This window comes from Equus caballus, chromosome 22 (genome assembly GCF_041296265.1).
Source record: "Equus caballus isolate H_3958 breed thoroughbred chromosome 22, TB-T2T, whole genome shotgun sequence".
NCBI lineage: Eukaryota > Metazoa > Chordata > Mammalia > Perissodactyla > Equidae > Equus > Equus caballus.
The window spans coordinates 22,982,456-22,991,010 of record NC_091705.1 but is presented as its reverse complement, the minus strand read 5'-3'; positions in this window follow the sequence as shown (position 1 = coordinate 22,991,010).

Genomic DNA, 8,555 nt, shown 5'->3' with positions numbered 1-8,555 from the left:
TAAGAATAGAATCTAGGTGGTGGGGAAAGGGTGCTGTCAAATTCCTTCAACTTGGCTGTATGTTTGAAATTTTTCAGAAGAAAATGTTGGAGAAAATGAGTCTGGTATTAAATGAAGGCTTTGAGTGGGCTAACATTTGGGTTCTCACTCAAGAGTCTCTTTTCCTTTCACGTCAAAGGGAGTTTAATGTTCTCCTAAGGCACTTCAGATGCTTTCCGTCTGCCTCCTGAGCAGCTTCCTTTGATCACTGTCCCCTGCAAAACCTTGTTAAATTTGAAGATGTCACGGCTGCCAAAAACAACTCTGTGAAGGAGGAGAGGATGCCTGGGGAGTCCCTCCAGGTATTTTACAAATAGAAGGAACCTTCCCCCGCTGACATCCAAGCTCTCCCAGGTCCCATACTTGGCACCATTCTTCCTTAGACAAAACGGTCCCTCCAAGAAGCATCCATCTTGTGACCTGTGAACAGAGTGTGTCCTTGTCGATATTTTTAGCAAAAATTCTGGGCCTAATTTTAGCACTCATAACTCTTTGGGCATCCCAGAAAATAAATTTTAAACATTTGGCATGAATGTGAAAAAGCTGAGTTCACTAAAGCAAGGCAAACCAGAAGAGAATGTTCTAGCAGCTATTCCAGCTCTTCTCCCACAGCACCATTTATCAGTCAAACAACAGGATGAAAGAAGTAAAAGATGTGACCTTTCTCCATGCTCCTGCCCTTGATCATCGTCCAGTGTGTCCTGAGGCTAGGAAACACAATCCAGAAATTCATTCATTTTCATAGAATCAGACTGTAGAAATGCGGGCTGGTCGCATAAATCCAAGGAAGAATGCACTGAGCTGCTTCTGCAAATCAAAAAACTGGGGGATCTCAGGAACATGAGATCCAACTATGGATTCCAGTCAGTATGAGATACATAATTCACAGGGCCCAGTGCAAGATAAAAGTGTGGGTGCCTTGTTCTAAAATCATTAAGAATGTCAAGACCACTGCAGTAGAATATTGAACCAAGTAGAGTTCTTTCAAGTACAGGGACCTGTGTGACTGCACAAGTCACACATCCATGAAGCCAGCCTTGGCTCCTGTGGTTAACAAGGTCATTATTTTTACTTATGTAACAAAACATCAGAATAATCTGAACTAGAAGCTGGTGGAGTAGTGAGAATTGCTCATTTCATTATGGCAGTGCTGACATTCTCATTGAGCTAGCCATGTCCGTTGAGCAAATGGACATTTAGGGACTGCATTTATCTCCCGTGGCTGAGCTGCCCCAACCTTGCTGGAATGGGCACCTAGCACTCCACAGAGTAGGCATGCAATGTTGGTTGAATTAATCACAGAATTTAATAGCCATGAAGCTACATTTCCAGAATTCATTTATGTATTTTGATAAGAATGATTCTTTAAGTTTATGCATCTTCAATCTCTAAGAATGTAAACCTTAGAAAGTGATATATCAAGCCATCTTATTCTCTTAATGAATTTCAAAGTAAATTGCAGCCTTCGTTACAAAAGACAGTGATTAAGTTATGGATCAGTCAAGGCACTTGAGGTAATTTATTGGCTCACACAACTGGAAGGCCAGGGACAGTCTTCAAGGGCAGCTAGTCTGGGCTCCCATGATGTCATTAAAATCTCTCTTCCTTTCACCTCTAGTGGTAACATGCTACCTCCTGCTGTATTGGATTCAGTATCAGGTTATACATGATGCTTCAAGCAACTACAAAAACACATCAACTCCAATACCAAGCCCAGTGGGAAAGAGAGCTCACTTCTCTCATAGCACAAATAGAAGTCCAGGACCTGAGACTCACTAGCCCTCATTGGCCTGACGTAGGTCACGTGCCCATCTTTGACCCAGTCAGTGGCTGGGGGGACAGAATGCTCTGCTTGCCCTAGTCTTAGTCATAAGCCCCACACCCAAACCCAGAAATAGAATCAGCTTCTTCATGGACCAAGGATGGGGCTGGGGTGGATTCCCCAAATGGAAATTTAGGAATTGTTATTGTCGGGGAGGAAAAAATTTTCCTCTACCCTTCCAGGTTCTTCAGCTGGCCTAATGATTAAATTGACATAAGACAGATTAACAAGAGAAAAATAAATTTAATTACAGATGTATGAGAGCTCACAGAGGTGTGAAAACTCAAAGAACCAATCAAAGGAGACAACTTTTGTACCTTTTAGACAAAGAAATAATAACTTCGTGAAGAATTGACGGACCAGCTTGGGCACTAATTAGTAAAGAAACTAAGCAGAGCTTGTCTACACAGACTTCTCGGCCTTAAATTCCCTGTCTCTGGCAATAAGGATGTCTCTCTACCTCCTGGGGCCAGAGGGTCGCTTTGACATGGGAGATTTATTTCCCGCTTTCAGGGGAATAGAGAGAGGGGTCAGAGTGTCCTTCTTGTACCAGCTGTTTCTCAAGTAACTTTAATTCAAAATAATCAATACGCCAAAGTGGCATATTTTGAAGCAGCCTGCCCTGAGTCCCATCATTACCAAGGGAGTAGAGTAGATTCTGGGCAGCAAAACACACCTCCATGACAAACAGAGAGTAAGCTACCCCTATCGAGAACCTACTGTGTCCCCAGAAACTTATGAAACTGGCAAAGAGTTAGCCACTGATGATTAAATAGCTAGGAACTAAAGGGTTTTTTCGTTTTTGCAATTACTGATTATAGCTTTTAGCTGTTTAACCCACCCATTGTTAACTGTGCTGCTTAGGCAATATGCTATCTGACTCCCACTAGGCTCCTATAGACAGCATCATCCTGGACCCTGGGTCACCATGGTAACAGGCGTGTGAGCTGTTTTTCAGGAATTAGAACTCCTTGCCCACTTCAAGCCGGTTGAGACCACCAACCCACCAAATGGGCCTGCAAAGATATCCAGTAGGCAACCTTTTGACATCAAGAGGCTAAAAACTCCACCCTCAGATCATGCTAACGCGGCCATTTTGCGAACATGGGTCCTATGAAGAGACATAGAGTCTGAGTACGCTTGCGCAGACCGTCAGTTACCTCACCTCTCCTCACCTCCAATCACCTCTCTCCACATTTCAGACCACCTTGCCGCCATCCCGGAAATATCCCTGAGTCCCTATTTTCAGGGAAGCAAATTTGAGACTCATGCTCTCGCTTCCTCGCCTGGCTGCCTTGTGAGTAAACCCTCTCTCTGCTGCAATCTCGTCATCTCAGTGTTTGGCTTTCCAGGCAGCAGGCAAAAATGAACTTGGTTCAGTAACAATTGGTGAGCCAGCCAGGAGCTAAGTCCAGAGGGACCTTTTTGCCTGAGACTCGTCAGCCCCGTGCCAGTGTAGAGAACCTGTGGGCCAGTCCAGCAGCTACTGGAAGCATTTCTCCTGGGCCTGTTCTGGGACTCTTTCCTGGCTTGGTGCTGCCGACTCCTTGGCGCATATTTTCACGTTGCAGTAGAGAGATGGTTTCTTGGTTTGGAAGACGTCTTTTTGGTGAGTAACTTTGGTACAAGTGACCAGATTCTTATTTCTTCTTCCTTTAAGTCTGACTTCTGAAAGGAAGCCTTGGTCGGCAGGGGATGCCCTCCACGACTTCCGAAAAAGGAAGCATTGGTCTGGCCTTCGTTGTGAGGGTCTTGGTTTCCGGGACGCTCGATAATAAGGAAGAATTAGGGGATCCGCTCACAGAAGTGCGCTTGGCTTGGCTTGCTTTTGAGATCTGGGTCTAGCTGCTACATAAGTATGCTTTGACCGGCCTGTCTCAACTCTGAAACAATGGGTAACATTAATTTGATTCCCACCTGCAGGCCCCTAGGCTGCATTCTTCAAAATTGGGCAACTTTCAGTTAGGAGTCCATGAAAAAGAAAAAGACGGTATTTTCTGTAACACCACGTGGCCACAATTAGAGAGCTCTTGCAATGAGTAGTCTTAAGAACGTAATCAAATTTGGAATCTCAGCTTCCTCTCGTGGTCTTACAGATGCTAATGAAAGCTCCACCCCCCACCCCCACCCTCACCACCAAGAGCTCTCCTCTGGGTTTTGGGTACCTGGAGTGATTCCAGGTTGGCCCCTTGGTCAATCCCTTGACTGACGGTCTGGAACCCTGTTTTGTCTCCTGTCAAGAGCTTGTTGAGGATTTTAGGTGCCCACTAAGTCAGTTGTGGGGACAGGAGACCTGTAATTTCTTCTATAAACTGTCTTGCCCGGGAACTGTTGTTATGTGACCTTTATCTTGATGACTCTTGGGAAGAGGCCGAGAATATGAGGCCTGATCACCTCTTTCCCTTCTTTGTCCGTCTCATTCGTCACCTCCTCTGTTGTCACCAAGTTGGGGTTCAGTTCAGGCTGGACGTGAGCAGAACCTAGACCTTCTGTAAAATCAAAACTTGAAAAACTTTCTGCCGGGGACTTAACTCTCAGCCCTGGCTTTGGGAGCCCAGGCCCCAGCCCACTCCAGGTGTTTGCCTCTTGCCTCCCTGGCTGCCTTGTGCTGGCTCAGGGACTAAGTGCCTGGGCCAAATGGGACTAGACTAAGTCTTATAACTATATTGACATCTGCAGTAGGGCTCTGCACCCTTCTCTGGCTGGCCGTCAGTCGGGCACCAGCTTTACCACCATGGAGAATGCCCCTATCGTCCCCAGAGACTCACGCCTCAGGTGCATTTTAATTAATTGGAAACACTTTCAATTTTGGATGGCTTATGCCCCAGAAACTCCATCTTGGAGAAAACTTGAGTGGTTTCTTTGTGCCTTTATGATGTAGTTGGACAGGTAGAACCACCTATAATGTCATTTGAGTTACAACCCAATTTCTGAGACATCAGGAGCAACTGTCCTTGGAAAATCCTTGGAAGAATGGAAATGCAGCTCTAGAGACAGTTCAGGTTCCACCCATTTCCCTTATCTCAAAGAGCTTGCAAATCCTCTGGGGACTATCTAGCCCATCACTAATTCCTAAGACTGAAGGAAAAAAAAAAGGAAAAAGCCCCAAAACAGACATAAGAGCACCCTCACCAAAAATCTAACATCTTGAATGTCTTCTCCACAGATATTAGTAAAAAGGCTCGAAACAAAATTTGAATTCCTAACTAGGGAGCTTTGTATTACTCTACCTGATTCTTGGCAGTAATTTTTAAAACAACAGCTGAGGGATTCTGTGTATGTGTGTCTATATGTATGTTAGATGTGTGTGGTATTTTTACCTCTGGATGGTATGGCCAAAAATTAAGAGCTTTGTTTAATTGGCTAAAAGTAAGCACCTATGTAAATTGTAAATATAATAGAAAATAACCCAAATGTCTTTCAAGTTAATATGGTATAAATTAATCTTTGGTAACTGAAAGCTCATTTAATTTTGTTGGTTTGATTAAAACAGACATGTCCTCCAGAGTCAGCATTGGATATGATGCAAACATGCCGCCTTTATTCTACATTGATTGGTCAAATAAGCTGATATTATCTCTATTACAAAACTGGTTAGCAAAAATAATAACTTAAAATGATGGCTAATTTTGTCTAATGTCTCATGAAGTTTTATAGGCAACCTAAATAATTATTGGGAACAAGTAAACTAAATAGATGTGAAAAAGATAAAAGTGTTGGGTGAAGTTTTTAAAATAATTATGTCTTATGACATGTATATTTAAAATAACTTCCAAAATCTTTCTGGTAACTTGAAACTTTGAAGTGTTGCCAGGTAAAATTGAATGATAAAAACTCACTAAATATCTGGGTCATTTTTCAAATGAGATAAAATACTGAAACATTGTCGTTAGACATGTCTAGATTTATCTACTTTTGGCTTCTTATTACAAAGAAACTAAAAGGTGTTTGGGTCTATTAGTAAACATGTCTTGTATTTTATTAAGGTTGTACCATGAAGTAGCATGTTTGTAGAAATTATAGGAGGTATTTATAAATTTGCTAAGCCACAGTATGCTAATGTAAAAGTTCATAATTGCTTAGCTTTTAGTTTTTACTAGGGTCTGTAAAGGTTAAGAATTCTAATTAATATATGTATTTAAAACTACTAGAAATTAATAAGACAAACATCTTTGTATCTAAGGAAGGTAAAATGTATGTTTTCAGTAAAGAAAGTATAAAGAATGGAAATATTTTTGTTTGTTGTGTTAAGAAAGAAAAATTTGTCCTAAAGTACTAGAAGAAAAAAAAGGAGGCATGGGACAAATTCTGAATGTAAAAAGAAAGTTATAGAAGTTTTGTGAAAGAGAAATTCTGAAAGGAGTTTTATGCCTGGTCAAGTTGGCTAAGCTTAAAGTAAATCCAATTAAGTAAATGAGTTTTAACATAAAAAAAAAAATGAGCTGGTGCAAAAATTAAAATTTGGTTTTCTCTCTCAAAAGGATAATTTTCTTGAAAGTTTTTTCTGCTCGTGATAAAGAGATTATAAAAGGTTTTTCCTTGAGTAAGTCTACACAAAAGACAGAAAATCTGTTTTCTTAAAATAGTTTCCTATGTTCAGAAAGACCGAGGTCTCTCTATTAAGATTTTTGACTGTTTTAACTGTTTGCCCTTGACTGTTTCAGTTGTCGCTTTGATTGAAAAGAGTGAGTGTTGTTTCCTATTTGACCAAGTGTTTGAAAACCTTTTGATAATTTTGACAGCTCCCCATCACCACCAAAATATTCAAATCCTGAAAAATGCTTTCTTTTGGCCTGGAAGAAGGAAGAGAATTTCTCTGAGGATTTTCAGAGGGCCCCTGAGACTTCTCAAAGAGATTTGCTCTCTCTTCCTGTAAGGAGGGAGACATTAAATTAATTAGGTTTATTTGGTATGTTAAATTACATGGGAAGCATTGTCAAATAAGTGGTGATAAACCTTCTTAGGTGGTATCTGGGTAAATGTTATTGATATAGATGTTTTTAAAATTATATAACATTCCTAAAATTCTGATCTGTCCTGGTTGTCAGGCAAAATTCTGGTTATTATTTTAAAGTATTGTATGTCACAAAATTAACCAAATTTCTTTGTCGGTTGCCATTTGGGGATCTTGTTGTTTACAGACAGTTATTGTTTTACTCTGATGCTTTTGTAAAATATGTTTCATCTCAGAGAAATTCATGGGAAAGACTGACTCTAGAATACAGGTTTCTGATAAACTGTCAGATCATAAAACTGAAATGGGTAAGAAATTTCAGAATTCTAACTGATGATCTCATAAAACTTCTAACAGAAGATTAAGGCCAAGAATCGATTATACGGGACTGAATGAACTGATGAGGATGATTTTGATTTATATGACTTTCCATTTGAGATATTGCTGATTTTTTTTGATGCTCTGTTTTGTTTCCAGATTTAAGGAAGTCTTTTTCTCTTTTTCTCTCATGCTGTGACTTATATCAATTTGATAAATTATACCTTCATAAGCAGATTTGAAACATTTATTTTTCTCCCTACCTGATCCCTCCAGGATTTGGAAACTCTTAATGAGTGAGTATTGTTTTCATGGCAATTATTTATTTGCATAAGTTCAAAAAGAATCTGTTTGCCTTATAACAGGACACAATTGGAAATATTGGTTATATTACCAAAGCTTTGACTGGAATGTCATATTTGAGAGAAACAGGCATAGACTCAGATATGACTACACAGCTTTTGAGAAATAAGGATTGGACTTTGTAGAATAAAGCCACTTGGAAATATTGGCCTGGTACCTTGTTTCCTAGCAACCTTATGGGTAAGTAAGGAAGGTCACTTATCTGGCAGGTGCCTGGAACCTTGAAATATTTGGGGGAACCTCAAGAGAAGAGAGGAGTCCACCCAAATCTGTAGGTATTGCAGCCAAGATCTGATGACGAGTTTTTAGCTTGGCTTTCCTGGCCTGGAGAGGCCTTTAAAGTTCAATCTAAGATTCCTCATAAAAAGTTCCAGCAAAGTGGATTTGAAAGAACTCATATAATCCATTGTTATTCTTGCTGTACTTATGTAAATGATTGGGCCAAGTTTATTGAAACTAAACTTATTTTGCAAACCAATTAGTCTTAATTTGGCTATCCTTGGTAAAAATAAGGGTGATTTTAGAGAGAAAAATTATGTTTCAATAAAAACCATAGTATACATTCATGGATATTAGGTTCTGGTTCTGATAATTGTCTTTGAGATTTTTATTTTATATCTGCTAACCAGACTGGACCCTGAATTCTTCCAGTTTCTTAAAATATCTGTCTAAAAGTTTCCAAACTAACGTTTTCCATTTTTTCCCCATCATTTTCATTTGGAATCGTTGAGAACTGAACCTGCCCATTTCCTGAAGCCTTGCAAACTAAAGCTGGGCAGCTTGATATAAACTTAAGAGACATTCATGTCTGTCACTGTGTAAGCCACTCAGAAAGATACCTGAACACCTGATGACATCATCAGAGACATTTCAAACTGCAAAAGATGCTTTGACTCTGACACCTAGAAATCTTTTGACTGGCTGCCACCTGGGCTCAAAAATGTTTATAATTTGATGGCTTATAATTTGCTCCCACCATTAACCTTGTTGCTTTTTTTTTTTCTTTTTGTCTCTCTAGAAATACTTCTTATTAAATACCAGGTTACTTGCTTACACAAT